Source organism: Lagenorhynchus albirostris, chromosome 17, assembly GCF_949774975.1.
Source record: "Lagenorhynchus albirostris chromosome 17, mLagAlb1.1, whole genome shotgun sequence".
Classification (NCBI taxonomy): Eukaryota; Metazoa; Chordata; class Mammalia; order Artiodactyla; family Delphinidae; genus Lagenorhynchus; species Lagenorhynchus albirostris.
The window spans coordinates 59903573-59929001 of record NC_083111.1 but is presented as its reverse complement, the minus strand read 5'-3'; the positions used below and the strand labels follow the sequence as shown (position 1 = coordinate 59929001).

General features: G+C 35.9%; 1 long non-coding RNA gene across 1 annotated transcript in view; it reads right to left on the bottom strand.

Moving 5' to 3' along the window:
• Window positions 1-4846: 4846 nt before the first annotated feature.
• Window positions 4847-25429, bottom strand: part of LOC132508240 (uncharacterized) — a 46024-nt gene continuing 25441 nt past the window's right edge. Inside the window, exons 2-4 of the long non-coding RNA XR_009536486.1 lie at window positions 15927-16073; window positions 6768-6821; window positions 4847-5126 (exon numbers count right to left, since the gene is read on the bottom strand). This is a non-coding gene — a long non-coding RNA (uncharacterized LOC132508240). The remainder of the gene's footprint in view (window positions 5127-6767; window positions 6822-15926; window positions 16074-25429) is intronic.

Sequence of the window (25429 nt, the reverse complement as noted above, 5' to 3'; positions counted from 1 at the left end):
AAGTGAAGTGGAGGTAGGCAACCTTACAGAAAGAGAATTCAGAATAATGATAGTGAAGATGATCGAGGACCTCAGAGAAAGAATGGAGGCAAAGATCAAGAAGATGCAAGAAATGTTTAACAAAGGCCTAGAAGAATTAAAGAACAAACACCTAGAAGAATTAAAGAACAAACAAACAGAGACGAACAATACAATAACTGAAATGAAAAATACACTAGAAGGAATCAATTGCAGAATAACTGAGGCAGAAGAACGGATAAGTGACCTGGAAGACAGATGGTGGAATTCACTGCCATGGAACAGAATAAAGAAAAAAGAATTAAGAGAAATGAAGACAGCCTAAGAGACCTCTGGGACAACATTAAACACAACAACATTCGCAATATGGGAGTCCCAGAAGGAGAAGAGAGAGAGAAAGAACCCAAGAAAATATTTGAAGAGATTATAGTTGAAAATTTCCCTAACATGGGAAAGGCAATAGCCACCCAAGTCCAGGAAACACAGAGAGTCCCAGGCAGGATAAACCCAAGGAGAAACATGCCAAGACACATAGTACTCAAACTGACAAAAATTAAACACAAAGAAAAATTATTGAAAGCAACAAGGGAAAAATAACAAATAACATACTAGGGAATTCCCATAAGATTAACAGCTGATTTCTCAGCAGAAACTCTACAAGCCAGACGGGAGTGGCATGATATACTTAAAGTGATGAAAGGGAAGAACCTACAACCAAGATTACTCTACCAGGCAAGGATCTCATTCAGATTCGATGGAGAAATCAAAAGCTTTACAGACAAGCGAAAGCTAAGAGAATTCAGCACCACCAAACCAGCTCTACAACAGATGCTAAAGGAACTTCTCTAAGAGGGAAACACAAGAGAAGAAAAGGAACTACAAAAAAAAAAAACCCATAACAATTAAGAAAATGGTAATAGGAATATACATATCAATAATTACCTTAAACGTGAATGCATTAAATGCTCCAACCAAAACACACAGTCTAACTGAATGGATACAAAAACAAGTCCCTTATATATGCTGTCTACAAGAGACCCACTTCAGACCTAGGGACACATACAGACTGAAAGTGAGGGGATGCAAAGAGATATTCCGTGCATGTAAATCAAAAGAAAGCTGGAGTAGCAATACTCATATCAGATAAAATAGACTTTAAGATAAAGAATGTTACAAGAGGCAAGGAAGGACACTACATAATGATCAAGGGATGAATCCAAGAAGATATAACAATTATACATATGTATGCACCCAACATAGGAGCACCTCAATACATAAGGCAACTGCTAACAGCTATAAAAGAGGAAATCGACAGTAACACAATACTAGTGGGGGACTTTACCACCTCACTTACACCAATGGACAGATCATCCAAACAGAAAATTAAGAAGGAAATACAAGCTTTAAATGACACGTTAGATGAGATAGATTTAATTGATATTTATAGGACATTCCATCCAAAAACAGCAGATTACACTTTCTTCTCAAGTGCACATGGAACATTCTCCAGGACAGATCACATCTTGCCTCAGATCAAATCAAGCCTCAGTAAATTTAAGAAAATTGAAATCATATCAAGCATCTTTTCTGACCACAACACTATGAGATTAGAAATCAATTACAGGGAAAAACAACATAAAAAACACAAACACATAGAGGCTAAACAATACATTACTAAATAGCCAAGAGATCACTGAAGAAATCAAAGAGGAAATCAAAAAATACCTAGAGTCAAACAACAATGAAAATACAACAATCCAAAACCTGTGGGATGCAGCAAAAAGCAGTTCTAAGAAGGAAGTTTATAGCAATACAAGCCTACCTCAAGAAACAAGAAAAATCTCAAATAAACAATCTAACCTTACACTGAAAGAAACTAGAGAAAGAAGAACAAACAAAACCAAGTGTTAGTAGAAGGAAAGAAATCATGAAGATCAGAGTAGAAATAAATGAAATAGAAATAAAGAAAACAATAGCAAAGATCAATAAAACTAAAAGCTGGTTCTTTCAGAAGATAAACAAAATTGATAAACCATTAGCCAGACTCATCAAGAAAAAGAGGGAAATGACTCAAATCAATAAAATTAGAAATGAAAAAGGAGAAGTTACAACCGACACTGCAGAAATAGAAAGCATCCTAAGAGACTCCTACAAGCAACTCTATGCCAATAAAATGGACAACCTGAAGAAATGGACAAATTCTTAGAAAGGTATAACCTTCCAAGACTGAACCAGGAAGAAATAGAAAAAATGAACAGAACGTTCACAAGTAATGAAATTGAAACTGTGATAAAAAATATTCCAACAAACTAAAGTCCAGGACCAGATGGGTTCACAGGTGAATTCTATCAAACATTTAGAGAAGAGCTAACACCCGTCCTTCTCAAACTCTCCCAAAAAATTGCAGGGGAAGGAACAAACCCAAACTCGTTCTATGAGGCCACCATCACTCTGATACCAAAACTAGACGAAGATACTACAAAAAAAGAAAATTACAGACCAATATCACTGATGAATATAGATGAAAAAATCCTCAACCAAATACTAGCAAACAGAATCCACCAACAAATTAAAAGGATCATACACCATGATCAAGTGGGATTTATCCCAGGGATGGAAGGATTCTTCAAAATGCACAAATTAATCAATGTGATACACCATATTAATAAACTGAAGAATAAAAACCATATGCTCATCTCATTAGATGCAGAAAAAGCTTCTGACAAAATTCAACACCCATTTATGTCCATTCCTCTTTATCGCTTTGCCATTTATGATAAAAACTCTCCAGAGAAAGTGGGCATAGAGGGAATCTACCTCAACATAATAAAGGCCATTTACAAAAAACCCACAGTAAGCATCGTTCTCAATGGTGAAAAACAAAACATTTCCTCTAAGATCAGGAAAGACAAGGATGTCCACTCTCACCCCTATTTTCAACATAGTTTTGGAAGTCCTAGCCACAGCAATCAGAGAAGAAAAAGTAATAAAAGGAGTACAAATTGGAAAAGAAGAAGTAAAACTGTCACTGTTTGCAGATGACATGATACTATACATAGAGAATCCTAAAGATGCCACCAGAAAACTACTAGAGCTAATCAATGAATTTCATAAAATTGCAGGATACAAAATTAAAGCACAGAAATCTCTTGCATTCCTATACACTAATCATGAAAAATCTGAAAGAGAATTTAAAGAAACACTCCCATTTACCACTGCAACAAAAAGAATAAAATACCTAGGAAAAAAACCTACCTAGGGAGACAAAAGACCTGTATGAAAAAAACTATAAGACAGTGATGAAAGAAATTAAAGATGATACCAACAGATGGAGAGAGACACCATGTTCTTGGATTGGAAGAATCAATATTGTGAAAATGACTATACTACCCAAGCAATCTACAGATTCAATGCAATCCCTATCAAATTACCAATGGCATTTTTCACAGAACTAGAACAAAAAATCTTAAAATTTGTATGGAGACTCAAAAGACCCCGAATAGCCAAAGCAGTCTTGAGGGAAAAAAACGGAGCTGGAGGAATCAGACACCCTGACTTCAGACTATACTACAAAGCTACAGTAATCAAGACAATATGGTATTGGCACAAAAACAGAAATATAGATCAATGGAACAGGATAGAAAGCCCAGAGATAAACCCACGTACCTATGGTCAACTAATCTATAACAAAGGAGGCAAGGATATATAATGGAGAAAAGACAGTCTCTTCAATAAATGGTGCTGGGAAAACTGGACAGCTACATGTAAAGAATGAAATTAGAACACTCCCTAACACCATACACAAAAATAAACTCAAAATGGATTAGAGACCTACATGTAAGACTGGACACTTTAAAGCTATTAGATAAAAACATAGGAAGAACACTGTCTGACATAAATCACAGCAAGGTCTTTTTTGATCCACTTCCTAGAGTAATTGAAATAAAAACAAAAATAAACAAATGGAACCTAATTAAACTTCAAAGCTTTTGTCAAGCAAAGGAAACTACAAACAAGATGAGAAGACAACCCTCAGAATGGGAGAAGATATTTGCAAATGAATCAACGGACAAAGGATTAATCTCCAAATTATATAAACAGCTCATACAGCTCAATATTAAAAAAACAAACAACCCAATCCAAAAATGGACAGAAGACCTAAATAGACATTTCTCCAAAGAAGACATACAGATGGCCAAGAAGCACATGCAAAGCTGCTCAACGTCACTAATTATTAGAAAAATGCAAATCAAAACTACAGTGAGGTATCACCTCACACCAGTTAGAATGGACATCATCAGAAAATCTTCAAACAACAAATGCTGGAGAGGGTGTGGACAAAAGGGAACCCTCTTGCACTGTTGGTGAGAATGTAATTTGATACAGCCACTATGGAGAACAGTATGGAGGTTCCTTAAAAAACTAAAAATAGAATTACCATATGACCCAGCAATCCCACTATTGGGCATATACCCAGAGAAAAACATAATTCAAAAAGACACATGCACCTCAGTGTTCATTGCAGCACTATTTACAATAGCCAGGTCATGGAAGCAACCTAAATGCCCATCGACAGATGAATGGATAAAGATGTGGTACATACCTACAATGGAATATTACTCAGCCATAAAAAGGAACGAAATTGTGTTATTTGTAGAGACGTGGATGGATCTAGAGACTGTCACACAGAATGAAATAAGTCAGAAAGAGAAAAACAAATATCATTTATTAACACATACATGTGAAACTTAGAAAAATGGTACAGATGAACTGGTTTTCAGGGTAGAAATAGAGACAGAGATGTAGAGAACAAATGTATGGACACCAAGGGGGGGAAGTGGCGGGGGATGGTGGTGGTGGGATGAATTGGGAGATTGGGATTGATGTATATACACTAATATGTATAAAATGTATAACTAATAAGAACTTGCTGTATAAAAAAATAAATAAAATTCAGAGAACAAAGAATATTTAGACAATTTATATCTTTCAACATCTTTTAGCACAGTAGGTTTTAAAAATATATCATAGTTTACTGGAACTGATGAGGAACAGAAAAATGAAGTGTCGATTAAATCTTCTAAGTAACTTTCTGAGTCCTTTTCATACTAAAAGAAAAATTAGCAAATGGTTTTGAATTGCTTCTAATTCATCAAATATTGATGAGTACTTGTGATTAATTTTGTTGTACATTTTACTTACCATGAATAGGAATTTGAAAATTAGTTTGAGTTTTGCTTATAAAATGACTGCAAAAAGTGTTGTGGATGCTCTAGTAATCAGGATATTTATTGATGATTCTTAGTAGTAAATGATGCTAACCCAACTTGATCCAGCTTAGGTGTAAGGATTTATTGACTCATCTAATCAAAATGCAGGCTGGGCCTATATAGGTCTTAGAGACAATTAGGTCCACAGGCAAAATTTTCCTCCCAATTTCAGACTTCTTTTTTGAAAAGTAGTGCAGGAAATATTTGATATAATATGGTGGTAATGATTTTCCAGGTGAATACATATTTCAAAAAAGATTAAATTACACACTTTAAAAATGTGCAGTTTAATGTACTGTGATTATATCTCAATACATTTGTAAAAAGAAAGGAAGGAAGGGAGGAAGGAAGGGAGGGAGGGAGGAAGGAAGGAAGGAAGGAAGGAGGGAGGAGGGAAGGAAGGAAGGAAGGGAGGAAGGAAGGAAGGAAGGGAGGAAGGAAGGAAGAGTAGGAAGAAAGGAAAGAAGGGAGTGAGGAAAGAAGGAAAAAAGAGAAAAATAGGGATGGTCCAAAACATTACTTACCAATTTTGCCCCCCAAAGGGACTGAGACCTGCATCCTTTGGCCAAAATCCCAAGAGCTCTAACTGGTCCAGCTTTGATCAAGAACCTTTGCTAGCCCATCATTGTGACCAGCCAGGTGAAGTCTTTGAGAAGACAGCCACTCCAATTCCACCCTCACGGTTAGGAAAACATTTCCCCCTCCTCCTCCCTCACCCCCTAAAATGGGAAGTGCTGTTACAACCAGAAAAAATAATATTTGTGCCCCATGTTTAAATCTATGATTTTCATGGGCAAAATATGCAAGTAAATGTCAAGTCAGCAGCATTAAAGAGAAGTTTTACTTAGAGGAAGGTTAGCAAAAGTTATATCCTATATTTTTTTTCTTTGATTTTTTTTGTTTTGCTTTTTAAAATATCTATGTAAAAAATAACAAGTGATTTACAGATCTCTTTCTCTAATCAGAACCTCAAGTGTATATATAAAGGTACTGTACAATATATAAACATTTACAACCAGTACATCCATATTTTGCTTAGCGTTCCAAGGCCACACTGCGAAGTCAGTAATCCTATACTTTTTTTTTAATATCAAATGATTAAAAACCTATGGTCAGGATTTTTTTAATTTAGGAAGGTTTTCCTGATAAAAAGCTGTCATCCATTTTCTCAGGGCAATGCAAGTTGTAGGAAGAGAAGGGGTCTGAGAGGAGGAAAAGCTAACACTGTGAAAACACATTCTTCTCAAGATTCAGATTTAAAGATTAGTTAATCGTTACTTCTTAAGGGTCTTGATAACAAATGAATATTGCTATTTAGCTAATAGAAAAGTTTCCCTGGGAAATTAAGAAATGCAAAATGGCAGAACACATGCATGTATAGTGTTTCCATCTTTTCCTGACTTGATAAATAATAGTAAAATATTATGAACACTGTGATTTTGGGGGTGGGTTGGGATAACCGTTCAATTAGCGCAATACCTTTTGGCTTCTTTCCATTTTCTTTTTCTTGGGAGTGCTCTGAGTCATTAGCTTCTAAAGGCAAAAGGAGAAAGAAAAGAAAAATAAAAGAGGAGAACTAATTTTTTTTAATCTCTTGTGAGACAGACACTTTAAGAATTTCTGTGTCATCTTATTTAATGCTGATAACCCTGAGTTTTATTATTTCCATTTTACAAACAGAAACTGAGAAATTTGGAGAAATTAATCCAATTACCTATATTTAATCAATATAGTAAATGCTAAATCTCTCAAACTTCAAAGCCTATGTTCTTTACCTTATAACTAGCTGTTTACCATTTACAATTGGGCTGTGTAAGTAAAAGAAAGAGCAGCATTTAGGATCTTCATTTAGTTTTACAACTGAGTATGGGAAAACCAACTCTTCTTCTAGAGTCCTAGTCTTCTTTATAAATATTGGCATCTGTCCCTTTCCTCTCCCTTTTCCGTTTTTTTTTTTTTGTTTTTTTTTTTACATCTCCAGATAGCCAGAAGCTTTAGTAGGCAAACATCATCGGACTTGTGTGAAGTAGAACTCTTCTAGATTCTCTTTCTCACTGAACTCTAAGATTCCTAATTGTAAAGAATTTTTTGAACAAGGAAAAATCCACCTACTAAAATGTCAGTGTTGTGAGGTGAAGAGAATTAATATTTAGTGAATTTCTACTCTCCACATTACTATCACTGAGCAATTTATCTATATGATCACATTTCCTACAACCTCTGAGATAGCTATTATTATCCCAATTTCATGTAAGAAACACAAGGCCTAGACAGTTTATATGCTCATGGATTCAAATTCAGGTTTATCACCAAAGCTCAGACTTGTTCCATATAATAAACAGAGAATAATTGCATGTGTTCCATTCCATATATGAAGGATTGTATTGTCGGAGAATTTGATGTGTAACCTACTTTAAAAGACACAGTTTAACGAATATATAGCAAGGTCCTGATTTATGTCAGGCACTGGGCTAGGTCCTTGGATAAAAAGAGGCATAAGACATTCTTCACCCTTTAGGGGCTCATAATCTTTTGCATGGGGCAGGTTGAGACTAATTTGAATATATCAGATAATAACACACTCTTCATGTAAGAGAGGCACAAACAAGTGAACACCAAAGTGTCTAATCTTGAGAAACTCTATTTTTTATTGTAAAAATACATGTGTATATATCCACTTTCCATTTCTGATTTGATTTTTAACCTCCTACTAAATAAAATGTTTCTGAATGACAAGGGCCCTAGTTTAGCAAATATCTTTGTACTATTCATTTCAAGAGTAAAGGGTTTTCTTATAAAATGTATAAAACATTTTGAAAACTTTTTTTTTTTACTTCAAATCTTTCTCTTAAATGTTTTGTCACTTCAGAGAAACTTTTGCTTCTGAAGCACTAATGTTTCTTTAGTATTATATTAACTTACATATTTTTGTATAATTTTAAACAAAAGCTGTCTTAAATGAAAACACAAAAATATATGGATTTCAAACAAACAATTTTACCAGAAATGTCTACTCTATTAGACTTGTGACAAATCTGGTTAAGACCTTCTAAGAATTGTATAATTGGTTTCAGAAGGGAAACAATTTTTTATTAATATAAACTAGCAAAAATATTTTTATGATCTCTGTTTGCTCCAACATAAAAATCAGTTGTCTGCAAAGCTCAGCTGGCTTTAGAAGGTCCACATGTAATTTAGGAAGTTTCTTTGACACTCAGAATATCTCCTTGGCAATTTCATTCCACAATTAGAGAATTACTTTTATGGCTTAAGATTTCTTAACTCTTATTAAAATGTGAATACAATAGAGAAAGTAATATCTTAAACTCTGCCAGTCCAGTATTTACTTAAGCTAAACATATGCCTATTCTTTGATACTCAATTGCTTTCGTAGATGTACAACCAACAGAAATATTTATATATGCTCACAGAACTAAGATGTTCCAATAGCACTACTTGTAAGAGCACCAAATGAAAACTACTTAAATAGTTATCAGTAGAATTGGTTTATTCCACAATGGAAAATATAACAATGAGCATGAACTGCAACTATTACAATATTGGTGAATCTCACAAACATAATGTCGAGTGGGAGAAGCTAGACAAAAAAGAGAATATACTCTATGGTTTCATATGTATGAAGTTTAAAAAGAAGTCAAAGTAATCACGGATGTTAGAGGTCAGAAAAGTGGTTACTCTTTGTGGAGATGGATTAATTACTGGAAGTGGATAAGTGGGAGCTTCTAGAGGCTGGTAATGTCCTATTTCTTGATCTGAATTCTCATTATATATATGTGTTCAATTTGGGAAAAAAACATTGAGCCATACCTTTTTGATTTGTGTACTTGTAAATATCAATAAAAATACAAAAAGAAAAACAAGAATACAAAGCTTTGCCGGTCATTATAATTTAATACCAATGAGTTGAGCCTTTATTTTGGTTTTTACTAAGGTGCCTGCCAGAATCAGAATGCCTGAATACAAGGTCAGAATGCAGAACAAGAGAAGAGTGATCCAGAAAGGGAAGGTTACGGGATGCTGTATGTATACAGGCATACGGTTGAAGAAAGAAAATGGGGCTAGTGCCTCACCAGAAGGGTTCATTTAACTGTGACTTAGCTTTGAGCTCTTAGAGGATGGAAATTTATTTTAAAATAGGCACTCTCCTTAAAAACACTCCAATGTTCTATTTCCTGTTTGTGTGTCCCCCCATCTCTCTCTGTGTCTCTCTGTTGTTGATGGGTAATAATCAATAAAGCAATCTATAATAAGAATAGAAAAGAGTTTTATCTGAGCCAAACTGAGGACTATAGCCTGGGAGACACAGATTCAAGAAGTACTTGAACTGTGTTCCACAGGACTACAAAATAGGGGAAGCTTATAAAGGCAAAACCCACAAAATTACATAAACTGTTTGGCGTGAATTAGGATTTGAGCTGGCAGGAAGTAAGGGTGCTTGTTAAGTAAGGATTGTTTGGAGTCTGAAATGGTTGCATAGTTACAGGGGGAGATCTTGGGACTGTAGCATTGCAGCTGTCAGCTAGCAGATAGCGTTTTGAGAACAGCTGGTGGTGTCCTTGAGTCTGATACAGTTCGGAAGATTCAAGTTCTCATTAATACAGGAACATGTCTGAAACCACATCCACAATGACCACCCAGCTCCGTTTTGAATGCCCGAACCATGGTTACTCCATTTTGATTTTGATTTTGAATGGTTGAAGCAGTTGTACAATGCATGTTTAATAGGCCATGAACAGGCTGTTTTGGTTAGCCTAAATTCAAGTCAAATCATGTATAAGCCAGAATGACTTCTCCATACCTTAAAATGTGAAAAAGTCTCCCATCGCTCTTTACGTGTGTGTGCGCGTGTGCATATATGTGTGTGTGTGTGTGTGTAGGAAAGAGAGAGAGAAAACAACTCTCTGACTAGGTGAGAAGTCCTTTGCCTCTAGTTCATTACATGGCAAATCCCATATTCTGTAGGCGCTGCTTTAAAGTTGCCATTTGGCTGCTTCATGGTTCAGGTCTGTCTATCCAAGCACAACTCTTTCCAGTATGGCAATTAATGTCTTAGTTTTGAACAACTTTACGACCCCAGAGTACCCTTAAATAATCCTCATGTAACTAACCTCAAAGGAAAAAAAGCTCAGGGGCTGTTCAAGCTTCATGCTTCAGTGCAGGCAGGGCATACCTAGGCTATAGAAACAATTGGGTCTAAAGGCAAAACTTCTCTCCCTTTTTACACTATTTCTCTTGAAAATCAAGGCAGAAAATGTTTCGTACCGTAATTGTGGTGATAATTCTGGTTTAGTTCTAATTCTTATTTTGTTAGTTGTATATTCCCCACTGTGTGTTTATATATTGCAACACATATCCTAATTGTAGCTGATTCAACTCTTCTGTGGGCAGGGGACATTTGGTAGAAGCAAGATGCTATGCTTAGCCCACAGAATGATACATTTGGCTCTTTGATCTCTTCCTAATCAAAGATTTCTGTTGCTTCCACCCAACAGATTATAGCTAAAGGGTAGCAGAAAGAGATCTAGCTGCTTGTTCACTTAATACAAATATTTTTCCATGACACTAAATAGCCTTAGAACTATTTTTAATGAGTAAATTTTATTCCAACTCTCAGATTTGCCTTACTTCATTTAATTGAAACTCTATTGTTGTATCCAATTTTAATATCTAAAATTATCTTCAGTTTTGCTTCTATAAAAACCTACACATGTATGTTTCACGCACATTTATGTTTATTTCTTTAGGACAAATTTTTAGAAGTAGAATCACTGGACCAAGAGCTGTGTGCATCTTAAGGCACTTGATATGTGCTACTAAATTGATCAGGGACATTTTTATTATTCCTCAAGTTTTCCAAAGGGATTCATTTGGCTTTAAAAGAACATCGTCGGTCATAATTGAATTCTCAAGTGCTTTTTTATATTGAATAGAAAAAGTTAACAAAAACTCTTTTTTAAAGATATAGACTGTGTCATGGAAACATACTATAAAGTAAGAATCCTCAAAGATAAAATAGATAATAGGTGGATTCACCTAGGTGGATTCATAAATGATTGAATCACTGCAATCGATGTGTGCAGCTTAACAGCAATCAATATCTATCTGTAAGTAGTCTATAGTGGCATGCCACAGGAGACTGTATTCAGTTCTGTCTTGTCCAAGGTTTTATTAATGATTTGGCAAAGAATGTCAGCTTGTGTGTTTGCATATTGTTTGCATGTTTGGTTTACATTGTTTGGGGAGAGAAACCTAAACGTTTGGAAGATCAAATTCTAGAGAGACTCAGCAGACTAGAACAGTGGATAAAACTTAATATGAAAGTCAACTATGATAAATTTGCAAATTATGATGAATAGGAATATATTAGCATATGTGCAAATTAATAAGAATCATCATTTTAGCAAAGCTGAATAAGAGGTCATTATGAGATAGATAATAAAGGTTTTATGATTTGAGATTTTATTACTAGATGTATATTCTCCAGAATGCGGGAGGTGATATAGCAAATCTATTCTATGCACCTCACACCAAGGACATTAGCAGTCTAGAATTTATTCAGAGATGAGCAACTGTCTTAGCATAAGTCCCTAGAAAACATGTTAATGTTTTATTGAGTGATGCAATCTCTGGGCAACAAGAGTTATGGAAAATGAGAAGAGAGGCAGGGAAAGAGGGAAAGCTTACCAAGCCATCTAGAGCCTCACAAAAAAACCCAGCCAGTTGCTCAGTCATATGGGATGTCTTTAGAGAGATACATAGAACAAGCAGTAGGGGAGAGAAAGATGGACTTACCTGTGATTCCTTCCCATCTCTTGTCTGTATTGGATTAAAAATTGTTCACAGATTCGCAGACATAGAGATCAGGCTTGTGGTTTGCTAAGGGAGGGGGGAGGTAGAGAGGTGGACTGGGAGATTGGGGTTGGATGCAAACCATTACATATAGAATGGATAAACAACAAGGTCCTACTGGATAGCACAGGGAACTATATTCAATATCCTGTGATAAACCATAATGGAAAAGAATATGAAGAAAAGAATGTGTATAACTGAGTCACTTTGCTGTGCAGCAGAGACTGTACATCTGCACAACATAGTAAATCTACTATAGTAGATATAGTAAGTATTTACATAGTAAATCTACTATACTTCAATTAAAAAAATAATTGTTCTACAAAAACATTAAGTGTCCTGCATTTCCAAACTGAGTTTACCAAGCCCTCCGGGCAGCCACTAAGGAGCCCAGAGACTCCATAGACCTGGTTGCTTTGACCTTGGGCTCTGGAGCTGCTGGAACTCTTTTTGCAGTAGATGATACAATGAAATCCTGCTGAAGCCCAGACCCAGTGGAAAGAGGATAGAGTTGGAAATCTTAAGAGATAAGACAATGGTGACAGTGATGGGGGCTCTCCACTGAGCAAGTACCCAAGGCCCAGGGAACAGGCTTTTCAAAGTAAAAATGTGGAGGCACTGGATCCAACATAATCCACTACTTGATATAATTTACTACTTGAGCCACTCAGATGCATTTTCACCCTTTATTATATCCATATTCCATATAAGAGCTAGAAGTTCTTACTTCTTCCTAAAATGAGAGGTGCAAGAACATTCTAGGAAGATAGTGGCTAGTGTCAACCTCTTAAAATCTAGAGACTGTCATACAGAGTGAAGTAAGTCAGAAAGAGAAAAACAAATATCGTATATTAACGCATATATGTGGAACCTAGAAAATGACAGAGATGAACCGGTTTGCAGAGCAGAAATTGAGACACAGGTGTAGAGAACAAATGTATGGACACCAAGGGGGGAACGCAGCAGGGGGTGGGGGTGGGGGTGGGATGAATTGGGAGATTGGGATTGACATGTATACACTGATGTGTATAAAATGGATGACTAATAAGAAAAAAAGTAAATTAAATTTAAAAAAAGACTTAAAGATTAGCCTACCAAGCCCTAGCCCTTCACTGCTGTAACTGTACCTGGGACGCTAATAATTATTGTCATCCTCCTTTTTTATTCTTCCTGTAATTTCTCACCTTCAGCCAATATTTTGGCTGGTCTTGCTTGCTTGCCAGGTAGAGTGGCACAAACCTTCCATTTCAGGGGCCTTCAATGACCCATTCACGGTTATCATTGGGCATGGAAGCAAGAATTCCCCTAGTGAATATTCTGGGTTCCAGACACAATTTGTTCTGCTCCTGTTGTGTAGTAGCAACCTGTTTCTTCATGTTAATCAGAATTTATTATCCCAACCAATACAGAATTTCCTGCCTTTTTCTACCGATTCATTGGTATGACGTGTAAAAAATGGCCAGGTGGTAGTCTCAACTCATGCATCAATACAGCCATTGCTGTGTCCTCTTGTGGAAGTATCCTTCCTGGGAACTGGACTCCTAACTACAGGAATGGGATGCACCAGTTGTACAAGTGGGTCTCTGAGAATGATGGTGACAGGCACTAATTGTCTCCTATTTCCACCACTTGGTTCCTAGACCCATATACTTTGTTTATTTGGGACATAGCACTACAAAAACATGGTCGGTTGCTAGTCATACATGACATCTTGAGGCTAAGGTAGACGGGGGCAGCTTTTTCCCCTCTCCCACCTGTTAGTGGTCAGATTGCCCCATAGGATGTTCATTCTTAGCACTTCTGAGGTTTATTACCAAGCCCCTCTAGGCATGCTGAGGGAGTCAGAGTCTCTAAGGATCTAATAAGATAGGACCTGGGCCTTGGAACTAATGAAGATAATAAGGAGAATTAGTGTGTGCCATATGAGGAGCTTTGGGAAGTACTAAGGTTATCAAACTCAAAGGATGGAATGCTTAATTACTTTCACTAACTTAATATGTCCAGTCATAAGCTGGACAACTATTGGCTGAAGAATCTTAGAGTAGAATTTCAATAGTGCCGTGAAGCAAGTAAATAGACATTAACAGGACAGTAAAGCTCTATTTATTAGGTAATTTTTCAACAGTTTCAAACAACCTAGGAAACCTAAACATACATAGAATATCTTTGGAATATATCAACAGCCAGTTAAATCCATTCCTGTTTAATGAGATTGGATATCTGATTTTTTTCTTTCTGGGACATGGAAGTAACCAGATTACATGTGGAAACCTGACTAGGGCCACAGGTTGAAAAGTGGTAAGTGAGTCTAGGCTACCTCACCATTAGGACCAGCAGTCTTGGGTCACTCATTATGGAAGTAACCAGTTCCTATAACCTTCACAATATGACTTAAAGGCACCATGATAAAATTAAATTTATGTTTGATTGACTCTGTTTCCATGTGATAATGAATACTACAATATATTAAAGTCTTTTTACCATATGTAGTTAAAATAAAATTATTTCGTGGAAAATATTAATTCAACTTATTTATAGAGCAATTATTTATAGAGCACTTACTTGGGATGCATCCCTATTGGTTGTCATATGCAGAACAGGAGACAGAAAGATGCCTCGGCTGTACCATAAGTATTTGTTTATTGATTATGGATCCACTTATGGCAAGGTCTACTCAATAGTAATATTGTTTTTTAAATAATGACTAACTTACAAAGCAAAAAAGACATTTTTCTGCCTGTATATGGTGTTAAAAGTGCTCTAAAATTGTAAGACCTAATTCTAAAAGTTATCTACCACTGTTCTGTTTATCTAATTCTGTATAACTCATCACACAAGAACGTAGTGGCTTAAGAGAACAACACTCATTTTATTATCTCTCATGGTTTCTGTGGCTCAGAGATTCTGGCAGGACTCTCAGCTGGGCAGTTCTTACTCAAAGTTTCTCATTGGTTACAGTCAGACAATGGCTGGAACTAGAATAGCAGAGGTGGAAGGGAGCAGAATATCTGGGAATTGTTTGGCATCTCTCTCTCTTCTTGTAAGTTCAGGCCTTTTCATGTGGTCCCTTTGCATGTGGTAGTTTGGGCTTCCTTACAGCGTGGAGGTCTGAGGATAGCTGGGTTGCCTACATTGCAGTTGAAGTGATGCAGTTGAAGTCTGTGATGACTTAGACTTAGAAGTCACAGAGACTGGCTTCTGCCATAATCTACTGGTCAAAATAGTCACAAAAACCCACCCAGTTTCAAGAGCAGCAGGTTGATTCTACCTCCTGATGGGGGAGGAGTGTCAAAGTCACATTGTAAGAAGGGACTGTGAATATCGTTGCAGCCATCTTTGGAAAATGCAATCTACTACAACCATGTTTAAATTATGAAAACTAAAAATTACCTGCTGAAAATTATCTGCTGAATCATTGGGATAATAATATATCTATGAAAGTTGCTTTACATTGTTGCATTCTGTAGAAAAACACTAATACTCCTTTAAAAATTAAAATAGTGCCTTTAAAAATGTGACAATACTACCCAATTTAACCTAAATATTCATTGTGCTCATATAATTCCAGATGTTGGGGATTAAAAAGGCAAGGAATAATTAAGACCTGATACCCTTTTACTCCCTTTATGTTCCCAAGTAGAGAATCAGAGCTCCTTTTACAGAAAATGGAACTTAATCACATATTTTGTTCATGACAAGTGAATCTGAAAAGCAGCAAAGAACTCTTGGCAACCTTTCACATTATGTAGTCAGAGTGATGACAAGTACCTCCAAAACGGGTGTCCTATGAAATAAATTGTTCATGAGCGAAGAATCTGCACAACGCTGTCTCAGAAGGCTCTATGGGTTCCTCATAGCTGCTGGGTTACAAATGCACCGAAGCAATCTCAGAGATTCCTCTGGGGGTCCTTATATCTAAAGAAAAAAGAAAAAGACTACAAAGAGTTACACAAACTGTAGGTTATTTGGGAATAAAAACACCAGTAAGCATCCTTGGGTCTAACCATCTCAATGGATTTAGTTAACAAATCAGATCAGTATCTTGGTTTTAATATCTCATCTTTCATTGTAACGTGCCCAGCCCTTAAGACGTGTTTTCTTTCAGTTTCCCAAATTTGACTAGCATTTCAACTTTTTAGCTATTATGGATTTTTATGGATTCAAAAGTAATACGAAAAAAGAATTTTCACTTCATTACGTTCCATTATTTTTGTGTTCACACAATAACAGATTTTTAGTAATCGAAAGAGGGTTTCATTTTCTTTTTCATCTATGAATAAGGCTGTAGTCTCTAGTTTGAGATCTTGTCAGTTTCCCCTTAGGATCAAAACATATAAACAAACATATTGCTTCATTTAGGGGGAAAAAGATGTAAATAAAGCACACAAAGAATTGGATGCCTTGATGGACTCATTCTAGACTGCTTATTTCTATGAGGAAGATAAATGTTGACTATGTGCAAATATTTTTTGAAGGATATTTTTAAAAACCTAGGTTGTTATTTGGGGCCATCTCTACCTGGTGAGAATCTTTAGAACATAGTTATTTTGAAAATTTTATCGTTTGTTCCATTTCAGTAAAGGGAATCTCAGCCTTGGTATGAACCAGTAAGTAAAAAATTAATTCCTAATGTAGATTCCGAAAGCAAGCCACTGGAAATCCCAAATGTCAGAGTGGGAGAATTATGACTTTGTAATGTAGCCATAGCATTAAGGAATGATTCCTAAGGCATTTTTCAATCTGCAACACCTTTTTTAAAAATTAGTAAGAAAAATGACCTCTCTTCTAATTCGTTTTCCCAACACTGATGTAGTTGATTTAGCAGTGTCTGGATCTAAATTAAGATTAGTCTCTAAAGTACCTTTTGGCGAAGGAAAACTATAATGATTTTATTACTCTTTCACATGAACTAAGAAAGGGAATTTTACAAGCATGAAGAGGTTCTTAAATAGAGTGGGTAATGCAGGAAAAAAAAGAAAGAATGAAAAGAAAAGCTAAAATCAAGATCCTTTTACATTGATTGCATTGTTTAGCTTCCCACATCACAGAAAGAAGGAAGGCTGTTTGCTCACTTGGTTAATCTCATTTTTCCATTATCAATGCACAGGGTGTGTTTTCCACCAGTTTGAAGCTGAAGTTGTAAAATGGACTCTAGAGTAATGTGAGTGAGAACAAACAAAAGGGGCTATTCTCTCCTCCCTGCTTGTGTGTCACTCCCATTAATGTCAGCAGGGATTATGTACTCACATGTAGGAAAATGTCTGTTTACAACTGGAGTGGATGCATTACTCTCCCCATTACCACCATTTCAATTCATTGAAAATGGAATGGATTCACACGGGTGTGTTTGTGTTTGCTTCAGAAAGGCATTCTTTTAGAATAAGCCACTGATGCTGTAAACCTAATTATGTTCTTTTTTTCTCCTGACATACTAAAGTAATACAGCTGGCTTTCACTATTCATTCTTGCTTTTCTGTGCCCTACCACCTAAACGTAAAAAAAAAAAAAAAAAAGAAACAACAACAACAAAAAAAAATAGGCAAAGCAACTTTTCAACTTCTAGCTCATTTACATTATTTTTTTAAGGCAAACAATACAGTTGAGTGATGTTAAGTTCAACAGACTGTAAATGGAACCCAAAGTACCTTGTTAAGACAAGATGTGTTTGCTGTCCACTTAAGCACTTCTTGTTGCTGGTAGTTTTCCCCAAATGATCTGGGTGTAAGTGATACAGCTAGTGGTACTTATGCCATGGAAATAGCTGTGACCTATATTTTCATGCTTCAAAGTAACCCTTATTCTGCTTAGGGCGCTGATATTTTCCCCTCACTCTTGCCTCATTCTTTCAAAATAAGTCCTCTTGGCATAAAACAAAGCAAGCTCTCTGCTAACATAGAAGCTACAGATTTGTAAGCCTGCTGCAAAGATCTCTAACTTATCTTTGAGCCAGAAAAGTTGGTGTGAGTAACATAATGCCAAATCTGTTGGACCTCTTGCATGCTTCTGTTTCTATCAGTGCCCCAGTCAATAAGGCTAAAATTATACAGTCAGGGGTTTATTTACTTTAAAGCTGTTGCAAAATATCAGGAGACTTTTCAAAGCATTAGCAACCAATTTAAGAGAAAATGAGTGGTAGAGGGGTCAGGGGGAAATATTTACTCTGGAAGGTCAATTGAATATTTGAAGAGAGTAACGGGCTTGGCTTCTAGGGTCATGTTAATGTACCTAGCTGTCTATTTGATCCTAAATAATTAAGCTGTAGAAGCAGGAGGTCACAAAGTTGTTGTAGATTAGGTCCCCAGCAGGGACCATGCCTTGACATGGTTTGAACAAAAGAAGGGCTGTGTCTTGCATGTAAAGTAGGGTTCGTTGCTAGGGCTGATCCATCCTGCTGTCCCCGATCCTTAGTTTGGGCAACTATACAAGAGATCAGAGCAATCACATTCTGTTCTGTAAAGCCATATGGGCAACGTTTGTCCTGTGATCCGTATTTTATGTTACTGCCACAAATGATACTGATTCTGTAGATGTGGCTGCTTCAGGGAGATGTACAAGCCGGTGGCTTTTGAAAGCTGAGTATCACCAATCTTTGAGTCACACACACATTTCAACGCGGTTGGCTTTCTTGAAATTGCAGTACAACCCTTAATTATTTTGGTTAATTGCAATTACTGCACTTGAATTATATCCATGATAAATGAGCACTGGCATCTACCAAATTAACTTTTTTTTTTTGTAGAAGAATTTGTGTTTTTTAAAGTGATTGTGTTATCTGCAAGAACATTTATATTATAAAAATAAGGGGGTGGGAAGTGGAGAAGTGTTATACTTTTCCAGTGGTAATCTTACTATGATTATGGCAGGTATAATCCTCACAGATAGACGGCTGAGTTTTTCCTTTTACACATCACACTCTGTAAGTTGAGTGGTCACAAAGTTAATAATGATGAAAATAAGCAAAATGCTGTACTTTCTATTTTGATATTAATTTAATTAAGTCTTAAAATGTGGCAGAGCCAAAATCTTCTTTTCTTGCATTATCCAATTTAAAAGTCAACTGTTCAGCTGGGAGTTAAATAATTTTTCAGTCTCTATCCTTTGATTAAAGTAAACTGAAACTAAAGGTTTGTTTAGTTCACAGATTTGACTTTTAAAATTAAAATCATGTTTTCTGGGAGGGATTTTCCTTGCTGTTTCTATGCTCTGTACCTTACTGGTTCTTTCAGGAAAGTGCAGGAAGAATGTAAGAGTGTTTTCAGATACAAATCGTTCATGAACTCACCATGAATCTTGAAGGAAAAAAAGTACGTTTCTTTGCAAACTGATATTTCTGCTCAAATTTTATATATTATAGAGCTTCAAGTAAGAACTGGATTGACTCACCAGATTTTGAGTACTTTTTGATTAGTAAAATCTAACCATACGAAGTTCAAATTTGTGTTAATGGGTATAAATCGTGGTTAGATTGGGGTATTTGGTTTTATGTAAAATAGAAAACAAAAGCTCTACTGACCTCAGTCGAATTCAGGTGAGCAGAAGGAATTATATGGGGTTTAATGGAACAATCTTAAAATGTTTCATTTTATACCTCCTAGCATTACGCTCAAAGGTGTTTCTGAGATGTTTGTATTTTAGGTATCATCCTCACCAAAAATATGTTAAGTTTTGTAATAGCAATTATTGTCATCACATAATGCAGAAAAAGAGAATCATCAGCTAGCCTGACACTGGTATAATCATAATATAAAATATATTTTACATTTAATAAAGGTAAATTATGTGTGGAAAAGTAAAGCAACCTATAATTAATAGGAACTTGGCTTGCAATAGCCAAAACACATCAAAGCTCTCTGTTCCTTATTGACTAATATATGTACTCTGGGCAATCCCCACCCCCGTCGGTTGAAATCTTTTAAGTTTAATAGTATAAGATGTCCATGGAAAGATTTTTTTAAAATAAAATATCTGCTTGTGGCTAAATTTTGTAGGCGCCCGATGATTATTCTAATAGGATTTTAACATACGAGAGAAGTGTGTGTGTGTGTGTGTGTGCGCGCATGTGTCGTAATTTCTCACTCTTTAATTGCAAGATGAAACGGGCACAGATGCCTTTTATTATCAGTGATTAAGAAAACACACTTCTTGAAGGAAAATTTTGTGTTTGTAAATGAAAATCAGCCCCTTGCACTCTGCATTTGGCACTCCTTATGCCAAATGGAGGGGGAAGAAAAAGATATATTTAAGATATTAAAAAGAACTATGTATTTATTACTCCTGAACATTCTCTCCTGTTACATTATCAGGATAGATTGCTTGTTTAGCCTGAATTATTCCTGTTCGTTTTTAAAGCACTTTTGAATGGTTTTCATTAAGACAAGGTATTGAAAGCTTCAAAACTGGAAGAAAATTGTGTCCCTCTTATAGGAAGCCATAAGATTTAAAATAAAAAAAAAACCTTTGCCTGCTTTGAAATATGTTCTAACGGAGATTGGAGAACCAGTCCAGAAGTTATTACAGCCGTCTTTTTAAAAATGGAAATCAAGCTGAAACTGTTCATTTTATTGTTATTCTGGTGGTAGTTGCTGCTGTTGTTTTGACAAAGTGGAATCTTCCTTTAACTTAGCACAATGGAGACCTGGGTTTGCTGAGTGTCCTTGTCACCTTTCAGAAACAGGAATTTGATGAGTTATGCTGCAAGCGGGGGGCTTGGAGGAGTCTCTGAGCTGGTATATATTCCCTTTTTTAGAAACTGTGTGACTAAAGGTTTGCATAATTAAAGTTGCCTTGAAAGTGCTCACAGACCCCGGCTTCTTCCTTGCTTCCCTAACAGACTTTTGCTTCAGTTCTGCCCAAGTAATCCATCTATTACAATAATTCTTACTAGAACCCCAAAACACTTTCCCCTATTTTCACTCTTATCGATCTATTCTAGACAGACCTGCGCCATCTTTTACTGTTAATTTTTTATTTTGTGTAACGTCTTCCTTAAGCTTTGCTTTATTTTTAATATCGCTTAAAGTCGACAGAACTAATACAAAGTAATATGATGTGTAATACGATGTGTATGTGAAATCATCTACATAATCTCTAACAGAGTCATCACAGAGCTATTTGATTTTTTTTTCTCAATGCTGTTTTCTTCCAGATGATAATCTCTACACATATCTGAATAATGCCTTACTGCTTATTGAATAACTTCAAAAAGCACTGAGAGAAAGCCTTCAATTTCTGTGAATCATCACAGGGCAAGAGATTATTGTAATCCCCATTTTATAGACGAACCATTTGAGGTTTAAATAATTTGGCCATTGCCTGGGTGTAAGACACGAAGCCAGAGTAAAACTCCCAGTGTATGATTTTGATCTCCGATGAACTTCTTTGTCTCTGAGAAGCGAGTTTGTTTTTCAGTATTCTAACATGAAAGAACGAGGTTATTTGGTATGACTTCTATCTGTAAAAGGCGGAACTGACCTCATAATGTTAGATCATTTCCTAACCCAGTTTTAATTCACCTATAGCTGCTGATATAATTGAAAGCTTCTCTTCCAGTTTGCACTTGAGTTTTCTTATTAATCAAAAAACAGCTTAAGTTAGACTTTTGCAAGGGCCAAATTTACCATTGCCAAAAATTCTATCAGTGGAAGAAGTGCTGACTATATAGCTTTTTTTCCCTTGTTGTTTAATTAAATGTTTGGATAATAATATCTGCATTACCATTCTCCCTAAATGGTAATATGTATAGTGTAGACTGCACTTAGGAGTTTTCTTAAGTGATGGCTTCAGGATTTCTAGACTAATAATACAAGTACATCGTCCAGACCTCAGGATCTCTATGCTGAAATCTGACTCTACTATTCTAGTAATATTCATTTTTAAAAACTAACTTTGTTTGCTATATTGCAGTAATAGCAGAATGGATAAGCCTGTGACATAAAAGGTGATTTTCATAACAAGAAAAAAAAAAACATGTAATTGAAAGGATTGAACAGTTAGTTCAAGCTTTTAATTAAAAAAAACAATAGTTTTGAAATGTTATAGGAAAATAGTCTGGGATTTCTGTCAGTTACAAGTTCCAAATCATAAAATGGTTTTTTAAACAGAAGAAAAATTAATCAAAATAGTAAAATTAAGCCAGTTCTGGAAAATATAAAACACCTTCATTTTAATCCACCTTGAAAGTAAAGATTAAGATTAATAAACTAAATAAAAGCTTTCTCTTCTGTGTGGGACTTAGGATGTTACATAGTTGACCTAAAGATTCTCATTTATAACTCTACCTGCTTCCAATGTTCTGAATAATTTTCCTTTCAGTCTAAAACTTTCCATCATTAATCTCAGGCCAATAGCAACTTTTTGTAATTTAAAAAATATTTAAGGAAGAAATTAATAACACTATTTTGGTGATTCTTAAAGAGGAATTGACATATCCTCTTACATTTAAAATACTATCCAAATAGCTCAAAATACACCCTCACATGTCCAGCTTTCCCAAGGTCTTTAATTCAACAAAGAATTATTGCTCTTTGAAACTTCAAACATATAACAAATACATTTAGGTGCTAGAAATGTTTTTAATACATAAAGTATACAATATTTCTAAGAATCTCTAATCTGTTGATTTTAGAAACATATACTTAAACACTGTACATTCCATAATTCCATAGTACCAGAACAGAGGATGTTACAAATCTAAAAGACAGTATTGCCTAAAGGTAACGTAATTGGAGAAAATCATAATTGTATTTTGCCAGCTTGATTTTCTCTGATTAAAAAGAAAAACTTTAAAGTTGAAACAGTAAACATTAAAGGCAATTTTACATTGCTAGCTTTAAGTGAATAATATGTAAATCAGAGTTGGGAAAAAATCTTTAGTAATTCAGTCACATGTAATATTCTTTTAATATTATTGCAAGACAGCTAAATGAAAGACAGAAGGTAATAGATGCTAATGTATTTGAGATTCAAATAAATAGCTTAGTTGCTATATTCATATTCACATTTTATGCAGAACCACTTTGAAACAATGCATATGTCCTATTTAAATAAAGCTCAAGCAAGTACCTTGATCTCTACATAGAAGTAAAGCAGAGAGAATAATCAGTAATTAAAATGCAAGTTCCAAGGGGAAATAACTTTCAGAAGAAAGTCACAGAATCACCTGATTCTAAAAATGTCAGGCAGTTTTCATAACCATGAGTGCCATTTCTTAGCAGGTGGAGGTACAGTTTTTCTCACAGCATGTGTCTGTCAATAGCTTCATTATAAAGCTGGTAATATAATGAAGAATTTTAAAAAACGATTAGAATAATCTCTCACTCATTCTGGTAGCCACCATTTTAATCACTGCAAATTATATCCTTCTTCACTGATACAACTTTCTCAGTTCTTCAGCTTTCTTCAAAAATTAGTGGCTTTCATAATATGTTTCTGTGAAATCCTGAAGCTAGGAATCCCGCCCTCTGTACTAAGCACTGCACTCTGTGCTTTATGTGCTGGTTCTCATATGTATGTCTTGCAATAAGCAAAGTCTTTGCAGTTTTCCTTGTGCCCTCTTTTTCTTCCCCATCTCACAGCTGATCCCTCAGCAAATGCTGTCTGTTCTACTTTCAAAATATATCCAGAATATGACTGTTTCTTACCGCCTCCATGGCTACCATCCTGATTCAAGCCACCATAGTCTCTTACCTGGAATATCACAACAGTCTCTAAGGGGTCTCCCTGCCCGTATTTTCTCCACCACAGTCCCTTCTAAACACAGCAGCCAGAGTGATCTTGTCAGAACACAGGTCGGATTATACCATTCATTTGCTCACTGCCCTCCGTTGGCTGTTCGTTTTACTCCTGAGTAAAAACCACAATTATGACTCTGCCTTAGTAGATCCTACAACACACTCCATTCCCCTGACCTTCTCCAATACACCAAGCTCTCTCTCAGCTCAGTCTCTGCCTCTGGTCTTCTCTTTTCCTTAACGATCTTTCCTCAGGTGTCATCTTGTCAGTGATTCCTCAATGGGGTTCCCCACCTAAAAGGCAGTCATTTCCCCCATCTTGATTCTGCTTGTTGTTCTTAATGCTTTAGTTTCTTCTCCATAGCACTTAATACTATCTAACATACCATACATTTTGCTATACATTTTACCATATATTAATCATGGCTGAGCTCTGCCTCTCCCGATAGAATGTAAACTGCATAAAGCAGTGGACGACACTCAATAAATATTTGTTGAATGAATGAATAAACACCTGCATGAGGTAAGCAATATTATTATTATCTGTATTTTAGCAATAGATAAATTCGATGTTTAGAGTGGTCAAAAAATTTGTCTGAGGCCACAAAATCAGGTGCTCTTAACCCCTACTCTATTCAGCCTGTCAAACCAGAATGGTAATGCTTGAGTCTATTGCTTTTCCCAGTTTACCATATAATCTCCTACATGGCCTGTCCCTGTAAGACATGAGTCCAGACACATATAAAAGTCTGAGATAGCACTCTAGCTGTGCTGAATATAATGGCTTGCAGAGAGTGGGTATATAATGCATATTTGAGGGCCTGAGCTAAAAGGAAGGATTAAGAATTATCATCTGGGTGTTTGCAACTTCTGTGAAATTTAAGGGGTAGAGTATTTATCATTAAATGACTCCATTTCTTCCTAGCTGGGTGACTGGGGGAAGGTCCTTCATTTCTCTGTGCTTCACTTTCCCATTATGAAGTAGGGATGGTGAGAATGAGTAGATGAGGTTATGGGTAGTACTTAACGCAGTGCCCAGCACATAGCAACACTCAGTGAGTTACCTCTTGCTATTAGCATCATTATGGTATTGCTGTTATTTTAGGTTAAATAAAATACAGACTCCCTACTGTGGGCTGTGTATGATCTCACTTCTACACGATGCTCAACTTCATTTCTTCTCCTCCCTCCCCACGTACTTGGCTGGAGCCAAGGCTTTCTTGCTCTTTCTTGAACCACTCATTTCCAGCTCAAGGTCCCTCCACCGGCTGTTCCCCAAGATTAAAAAACACCATTGCTGCCTTTTCACTCTTGAAGTCTCAACAAAATGTCACCTAGCTGCTGAGCGTGGCTTCTTTGAACGGCCCAAACTAAAGAAGCTCATGTCTCCCACCAGTCGGTCTCTCCTGATTTTTCTTTCCATATCTGGTGTTACTTAATTTTCTTTTCTTCTTTTTTTATTGTCCATCTGACCACCAGAATAGAAATTACAAGAGGAAAATGACCTTATTTCTCTTCTTTACTACATTTCCTTTGTACCTA